Below are 9739 nucleotides of genomic sequence, written 5' to 3'. Positions count from 1 at the left end.
GATTTTGGAGATTATAAATAAAAATGCTACAAACTTTAAACTGTGGGTTTTGTGTGGACCTAAGTTTTGGAATCAGCTGCATTTATCCTTCTGATGATTTTGCCTGGTAATTGTGCCCAGTTGTTTGGTCAAGCAAACCCTGGGTTTAGTGTAATGAAAGGATATTTATGGACTTTAGTTATTGGTGAGTTTACTGCATAGGTGACTGATTATATCTGCATCAACCAGGGAGACTGCCTTCAGCAATAGGTGAGGCTTTATCCAGTCAGCTGAATGCCTTAAAAGGGGAAGTGATTTCAGCATTCAGAGAGAATTTTTGAGCTCATTTTTGGACAGCCAACATCTCCTAGAACCTCAGCAAGAATCCTCTTTGGACTTTCATCAGAGTCCTTGGTTTACAACTTGCCTACAGAACGTGGAATTGTGCATCCTCACAGTCACCTGAGAGACTCTTATTAAATCTCATATACTTTACAGATATCCCCTGTTAATTCTGTTTCCCTAGATAACCCTGACTAATGCAATATCTAAGAGGGAAATTGCTTGATTTTTTGGTGTTTTAATTTTTTATCTAGTCAAGCAAATATCATGCAAGGGGTTGGCTTAAACAATGGAAATTTATTAGACTAATGCTTTGAGGATAAGAAAAAATTCCAAATCAAGTTATCAACTAGGTTATGCTTTTTTCCTGAAGTCTGGCATTCTGGGACATTCTGCCAGTTGTCCTTGTTCCTGGGGCCCTCTGTCACATGGCAAGGCACATGATGGATTTTCTTGCCTTTTCCTTCCCTTCTAGGTTCTGTTGACCTTCTTGCTTCCTTTGACTTTCTATTTTCTGAATTATATTCAGTGTATGAAGGATACCAATAATAAAATTAAGACCCATCCTGATTGAGGCAATATAAGGATTGAGTTGGGCACAACTTTACTGAAGGAACCTTATACAATGGTCCTACTTACAAGGACTTCACATCAACAGTAATAGATTAAAAGTAAGAATATTTTTTTATCTGGGTACACACTTCAAACTACCATATAAGGCAAGACTATGTTTAGTTTTTGAAGAAACTGCTAAGCTATCTTCTGGCTGCACTATTTTGCATTCTCACTAGCAATGAATGGACGTTGTATTGCTTTCCATCCGTGTTTGATTAATGAGTGTGTCATGATATATTATTGCAGTTTTCTTTTGCAATTACCTAATAGCAAATAATTTTGAATATCATTTTGTGTACTTACTTGCAGATCTTTTACCCATCTTAATTGGATGTTTGCTTTCTTATTGTTGGGTGTTAAGAGTTCCATCAATATTTCGATACAAATCATTTATCAGATATATTTTTTGCAAATATTTTCTCTTAATCTGTGGATTTCTTTTCATCCCCTTACATTTTCTTTCACAGAGCAGAAGTTTCATATTTTAATAAAGTCCAAATTGTAAAGATTATTCTCTCATGGATTATGCTTTGGGAGCTATATCTAAAAATTCATCGCCAAAACTTAGGTCATTGCATTTTCTGTTTTCTTTTATTCTTCAAGATGTTTTATACTTCACATTTCACATTGTTTAAGGTAATGTTATTGAGATATAGTCACACAAGAAATAATCCATCCAAAGTGTACAAACAGTAGCTCTCACTCTAATTACAGATTTGTATATTAAATACATGATCAATTTTAGAACATTTCCATTGCTCAAAAAAACCCATGCACTTTATACTCACCTATTTTTTTTGTCTTTATTTATCATTTTAATGTTACATTCAAAAAATATGAGGTCGCCATATACCCCCCCAACCCCTTAACCCCACTCCTCCCATTCAAACAACCCATCATCATCATGGGACATTCATTGCACTTGGTGCACATTATAGTTTACACTCTCCGCCAGTCCACCCAGTGGGCCAAGTAAAAGCCCCATCTCACTCCATATTTCTTTAATTATTATTTCCAGCAAAATCACTTGCCACATAAACTAGTGAGTTTTTCAAAATCTTTCCTAGACACTCTTTTTAGGTTAATGCAAACAATATTGAATGATTAAGCTAAGCATCTTGCATTTTAATTTGTCCAAGGTATGATGGGAGGAATATGCACCACCAGAATGACTCCCTGGTGACAGAAACCATGTTGCAAGATCATCTGGGGTGTCAGTTCCCTCTTGGTACTTTAAAAATTAGGCAATACAGTGGAAACATAGGTACCATCAATTTGGTAGGAAGGTGAGGGAAGTAAAGAAAATCTTCCCCAGACCTTCAGGAAAGTCAGGAAGTGGTTTCATTCTTTTTTACTTTTTGGCTTTAACTTTGAAATCTTAAATTTTATTCTGCAGTCTGCAGGCTTGAAGGCAACAAGCAGGTGAAGAAACAGTGAACATTTTTCCACAACTCCTGTGTTAGTTATCGGGCTTCCTAATGAATCACTGTGATCCACGGAAAAGGCTGGAGAACATAGAGAGGAGATGATTTATCTGCCACTGCAGTTTTAATACACTGTTGGGGACTCTTTGGACTTAAAATTTGTTCCTATTCAGTTCTTTTTATATTTATTTAGTCTAATAAATAAGATGTTTTTTTCCCCCAGGGAAAATTATATTATAAACTGTATTTTTCCAGGGTATACATACACTGGATGTTTATATTTATCCTCTAGAAATAGTGTCGTTGATGTTCTCACTCCCAAAAATCTGATAAATTCGAAGATCCATATCCTAGAAGAGTGTGCTTTTGCAATTAGTTCCTTTATAAAAGAGAATAGCTGTATGGCTTATTTTCTTCAAGAGAAATCTATACCTGTATGGTTTATTTTCTTTAAGCAGAAATCTCTTTAAAAGAAGAAAACATTTTTAAGAATTTTGAGAAAAAATATAGTAAGCATGAACCTCCATGTTATTGTAGAAGCTAGAATAAGCCAATGTCTTTCAAGTAATTGGAAGTATAGAAAAACCCTGGGAAATAGGCCAGCTAAGAAAGATGATAGTTCTGTTTTCACCAGGAACGCTGTATACTCAAGAAGACTCTACTGAAATTGTTGGCTCCACAAATATGCCCCTTTTCTGCAATCAGGTAGTAGGAGGTTCTTGCCTTAAGTATTGGTTAACAGGCACCATACTTGCAAGTTCCCCATCTTCTGGAGTATAGGAGCACAAATCAAAAAGAGGGATGCAAGGTTGCTAACAGTGAATGGAAGGAATATTACTGATGTGGATGCAAGGGTTCCTAGAGGTTCCAAGGGCAGAGAGAGGGAAAAACAGGTGTAACAAGGGGGCCTTTTTGGAACTTGGGAATTATCATGAATGACATTACAATCACAGATGCAGGTCATAATATATCTTTACATAACCTACAGAATTGAGTGGGAGAGTGTGTAAACTACAATGTAAACTTTAATCAATGCTTAGTGGCACTGCTCCAAAATATATTTGTCAATTGAAATGAATGTACCACGCTACAGAAAGATGTTCCAAATGTGGGAATATATGGGAGGTGTGGGCAGCAGGTTGTATGGGAATCCCCTATATATTCTCTGTAATATTTTATGTAATTGAAGTATTTTTAAAGAATTAAAAAATTAAAAGAAAAAAATTAAGTAAGATGAAAGAGCCAGCCTACCCTACTGACCTCACACCATATCATGTAGACACAAAGGTGGATGCCAAACTTATACATTGAGTGTAATTAAAGAAAAAAGGTAAATGAATTTCTTTCAAAACTCCTAAGAAACTTTTCTATTTCCTTACTAGAATACCTGGCTGGTACACTGTTTCTTACGAAAAAAATTTTAAGCCTATATCATGAGTAAGTGATGGAGATGGGTTCAAATCTGGTATGTTTCATAGATCCTATTTATTACCCTATTCCTACTTCTCTTATTTTTCTCTCTAGAATATATTCTCTCTCTATATATATTCTCTCTATATATATGTTCTCGAGAATATATATTCTATATATATATATTCTCTAGAATATATATATATATATATATTCTGGGTTTTGTCAGTAGAATTGTGCTCTTCTCCAGGTTCCTAAAATACGTGGAATCAGTAATGATTTAATGATTCACTCTGAAGTGAGAGTTTAATTTGTTCTCATGGAAATCTAAATTTTTTCCTGAAGAATCTATAAATGGCTACAAGAAAAAAATCATCAAATTGCCTGCTATATGTGAAACTTACATGCAGGGTAGGCATTTTTAGGGGAAAACTTGAAGAGAAGCCCTAAAATATTGATTTCTGATAAAGAAACTTCTATAAATTGAGTGACAGATAAACACTAGGTTACAGAGGGAAATACTAGTATTTTTTCTGGATAAGTGGGAGTCTTGATTGCTGCCTGTGAAGCATGAAATGTATGTTAGACAGACAGAGGAGGAGACCCATTGTGATTTATTTTCTAATTTCTGTTAAGTGGTGGTGATGGAGGCTTTGGTTTCGATTGCAGCTAATTTTTCCCATTTCAAACTTAGAGGTACTATGCGTTTTGTTATTGAAATATGTTTATATCATAGAGTTGCAACACCTACACCCCAGTTGATTGGAGTCACCCAAAACAACTATCAAAGAACTAATGATGGGGAAGCAGACATGGCCCAGTGGATAGGGCATCCGTCTACCACATGGGAGGTCCACGGTTCAAACCCCGGGCCTCCTTGTCCTGTGTGGAGTTGGCCCATGTTCAGTGCTGATACATGCAAGGAGTGTGGTGCCTCACAGGGGTGCCCCCTGCATGGGGGAGCCCCACACTCAAGGAATGTGTCTCATAAGGAGAGCCACCCAGCATGAAAGAAAATGCTGCCTGCCCAGGAATGGTGCCACACACACGGAGAGCTGATGCAGCAAGATGACACAACAACAACAAAAGAAACACAGGTTCCTGTGCCACTGACAGCAACAAAAGCGGACAAAAAGAACATGCAGCAAAAGGACACAGAGAGCAGACAACTGGGGTGGGGGGCAGGAATGGGAGAGAAATGAAAAAATAAATCTTTAAAAAGAATTGCAAAAAAAAGTCCTTAGTAATATGCTATATGAAGAAGGTACATCAGAGTACACAGTGATGATTTATGCAAAGTTTTATTGAGGATGTTCTGGGAAGTCCTTTGTATATGATGAGTTACATACTAGTACTGGTGTGTCCTTATTAGACTGTCAAAAAGCATATCGAAACCCAAGGCCAAGAATCTTAAGAAGAGAATGCCATTAAAGAAAACTGAAAAAGGGACCTGTGGCATCAGCTCTGGGGCTATATAAAAACCAGTGTAGTCAAATAAATATGAGACAGGCACAGGAATACCAGGTAGATCAGGGCATGGAAAGGCGATCTTGACAAGGCAGGGGCAACAAGAACTCCTGCTCTGACTGTGGCCCTGGAGTCTAGAGGAGAATTGACTCCCACACTGGTTGCCTGTTTTCTCTGAAACCTTGTCCTTCCATTGCTTAAAATTTCAAGGACATTTTCCCATTAGCAGGGGCTAGCTTTCTTTTCAATCTTTTCTTGCCTTAAGTTTAGTGGTTTCAAAAAATTATCGCCCCTTTCCCAGAGTAAGAAGTTCTTTCATTACATTGTGGTCTGCATTGTACTTCTGCGCCCACACACATACAGAAAACACACTTACACATGTAAGCACACACAATTCACACAGATAACACAAGCTCATCCTAAGAAAATACGTTGTGATGTGATTTTGTACTTGCCTGTATTACGTGTGTGGCCCTATGATATTTTTTGTGGTTTTCTATGATTCTAGCCTAATGGATAAAATAAATATATGTAACTTTGACCTTCTAATGAGCAGCCATCTCAGAATATGAAAGTTATTTCTACCATGTCCTGCAGACCATATTTCTTTAAATGAGGCTGTTGAACAATGTTTATTAAGAAAGAGGAAAAGAGATAGTAATCAAAGGCATGCTACAGGGTGAGATGTGAAATTTGGGGCCTTTTTAGTGCTTTCCTCCACCTCATTCCCCATATCAAGGAGGTACCTCAGCTATTTATTTCCTGGTTAGTTTCCTTCTACCTTCATTTGTCAGTTTTCAGGGAACCAGTAAGTTGGACTTTCTGCTCGGAATTGTCTACGTCTTCATTTGGCCATGGAAATTTCAAATGTGATCTCAGGACCAATATCTTGGGAATCTTCTTTTCTAATGGTTACAGCTTTTTTCTCATATGCTACCTTCCTTCAGGGGATTTTGATGCTGGATCTCTTGTCTATGTCCTGGCCAGGAGCCTTCGCTTATTTCCTATACTGACCTGCTCCAACTCATCATGCAGAGATTCTATACCCTTATTCTGAAGGTGGAGCTGAATCGAGGTGGTCTTTCTTCTGTAGGTGCTTCCTGGTGATAAAGGGCAGCTGACCTTGCCTGACGGGATGTGGAATTCTCTGGCTATTCTATTTAAGCTGGTGGAAGGTTGGTCCAGCACCATATTTGGATCTGGATGAAATCACCATGCTGAACACCATTTTAAAAATAGAACTCCTTCTTCTGTTTCTCCCAGCATAAAAAATTCCTATGAAATCACATTCAGTCATTCACAAAATATATATTTATTCATCTACTATTATAACTAAGCAACCAAATAAATAAAGTATATAGAACATTGCTCTATCCTTCAAGGTGTTCACAGTTTTGCAGGATAAAAAGACAAGGAATTCAATAAAAGGAAAACACAGTCATGACATAAAATAATGTGTGGTTGTACATGACAGAGTGCATTCTACAGCGCTGAACTATATAGGTGAATGTCCTTAAAAGGGGGAAACTTTAGGTCATATAAGTTACCAGACCAAAATAAAACAAAGGACAGTACAACACAGTGAAACCTTTAGTAGAAGATGGACAATAGCAAGTAGTAAAATATAAGAATGTTCTTTCATTAATCACAACAAAGAAATCATAGTGATACAAGGTGTTAATAATAATGTGGTATATGACATGAAAGCCCCTAATGTAAAACATAGATGATGGATACTAATATTATTTTAATAATCTTTCAGTTATAACAAGGGTATATGGAAATTATTTACTTTAGTCCAAATATAAAGTATAAATATGTAAGTAATGAAGATTGTTTGAAAATGAGTTATGTTATTTTTTGTCTATTTACTTTTAGCCACTTAAACCATATGTAACCAGCAAATTAGATATACATTTCAGAATTTCTTCTCCTGGGGTTCTCAGTGGAATACGAATAGCCATACCTTCTCTGTGGGCTGTTCCTGTCCATGTACCTGGTCACCTTCACTGGGAATCTGTTTAGCTTCCTGTCCACCATCACTGATTCCTACCTCCATATGCCCTTATACTTCTTCCTTTGCAAACTTTCATTTGTGATATCTGTTTTACCTCCATTACCACACCAAAAATTTTGGTGAACATACATAGGCAGAGTAGAGTCATAACCTATACTGGCTGCCTCACCTAGATGTCCTTTTTTTTTTTTTTTTTTTGTCCTATGGTCTCTTTATTTTTTTAAATGTTACATTAAAGAACATGTTTCCCATATATTGCCCACACCCCTCACCTTACTCCTACCATACCAACAACCTCTTTCTTCATTGTGGCACATTCATTGAATGTGGTGAATACATTTCAGAGCACTGCTGCACCACATGGATAATAGTTGACCTTGTAGTTTACACTCTCCCCCAGTCCATTCAGTGGATTATGGCAGGATATATTATGTCCAACATCTGTCCTTGTAATATCATTTAGGACAGCTCCAAGTCCTGAAAATGCACCCCCCCCATCACATTTCTTCTTCCCTCTCACTGACCTCAGCAACTACCATGGCCACTTTCTCTACGTCAATGCTACAGTTTCCTCCATTACTAGTTACAATAATGACTAGATGTACTTCTTTGTGTTCTTTGCAGGGCAGACAACTTTCTCCTGGCTGTGATAACCTATGATAGCCTTGTGGTCATCTGTCACCTGTAGCACTATGTGGTCATCATTAACCTCCAACATTGTGTCCTGCTGGTCCTGGGATCTTGGAACCTGAGTGCCCTGCACTGGTTTGTTACTACACTGGATTGTTACTACACTTTGTCTGTGATGTAAATCAGATGGTCCAATTTGTCTCTTCTGACACCTTTCTTAATGACATAGTGAAATATTTTTCATCTGGGGTGCTGGGAGTAGAGTCATTTTATTGGCATCTTTACTCTTATTCTAAGATTCTGACCTCCATATGTGTAATAAAATCAGTTTGCAGGAAATCTAAAGCATTTTCCACATACGTGTCTCACCTCTCAGTGGTCTATTTCTGTACAAGCATAGTTGTTTACCTTCATCCTGCTGCTTCATACAACACATATTCAAGTTCAGCATCTCAGTGATGTACACCAGGGTCACACACATGGCAAACACATTCATCTACATTTTGAGGAAGAAAGACATAAATGGGTCTCTGACAAGATTCTTAATGGGAAATCATTAAAATGTCTCTTCTTTTTGAAGGGCACATGATTACAGGACTCAAAGGCTCAGACCTCAAAATTTCAATTATTTGAACAACTCATGAAACTAGAATTTACCGAAAAGTCAGATATGGCTTATATATAATTTTTGTACACTTATTTGGTGTTTTTACAATAGAAAAAACATTTTAAAAATACCTGGCAAAATATAAACCTTGAAAATGGCAGTTAATTATCTATTAGCATTTTAATATAGATTATTTCCTGAGAATGAAAGTGCTACCCAACAGATAAACTACACATTACTTGAAATTGTATGGTATTTCAATAGCTCCTTTAAAAAGTGCAGTCTTTGAAAATGAAGTCCTCAATGATTTCATTTATGGGTGAGTGTAATTTGTAGAAAAATTACTGTAAAAATTTTCATTTTAATTACATAATATTAATGACCAAAAATTTTAATCATATATTTTGTTACAATATATTGATTTGATAACTTACATCTATTCATTTAATTAGGAAACCTTGGTATCTTTGTTTCAGAGTGTTTATGCATTATAATACAGGACTAGATTTCATGTTTTATATTACACAAATAGAAAAGTATAAATATTTCCATTGCTCTAAACAAAATATTTCTTTTTCCTATATTTGTCAAAATCTTTCAAGTCCCCATGTGAAAAAATCTATGTGTTTTCTCTATTACCAAATTTTTTATCACCAATTTGTTCAAAACCTTTTTCAATCTTTATGAAGAAGGAATGTCTAACATCAACATTTGAAATCACTCCCAATGTGCTTCCTGGTATAGTCTGATTCAGGGACATGAGTTATTCTCGCACCAGATCACTGTGGCTTCCTTGAGTATAAACATTCTCTCCCCGTCCCTTGCCCCCAGATCAGCATTTATTTCCTAAGATGAAATACATCCTATTCTTTCTTAATATTTCTTCCAGTGTAGGAGCTCTTACACAAGTCATTAATTCATAGAACAGAAGAATTCTTGCCTCACTGATGGAATCTTGCTGACTCAGTGAAGGCTAGAAACTGCCACAGTGAGGAGAGAAGATCAGATTTTGTGTGAAGTTACTTCAGACACACAGAGAGGGGCACGTGATGGAAAAAGCACACAAATAGAAAATTCTCTAGTGATTCATGGAGTCATTTAGCCTTTACTCCATCCACTCTATCAACCTCATGCTTTTCCCACTTGCCATGATTTATTTCAATTCCTATGTGTTCTCTGTTTCTGTAGCTGTGCATTTCCTCCTCCAGGTCTGATTTGCAAATCACTCATAGACACATGTATAAGCAT

The sequence above is a fragment of the Dasypus novemcinctus genome, chromosome 30, assembly GCF_030445035.2.
Source record: "Dasypus novemcinctus isolate mDasNov1 chromosome 30, mDasNov1.1.hap2, whole genome shotgun sequence".
Classification (NCBI taxonomy): domain Eukaryota; kingdom Metazoa; phylum Chordata; class Mammalia; order Cingulata; family Dasypodidae; genus Dasypus; species Dasypus novemcinctus.
Note: the sequence above shows the minus strand (reverse complement) of the source record.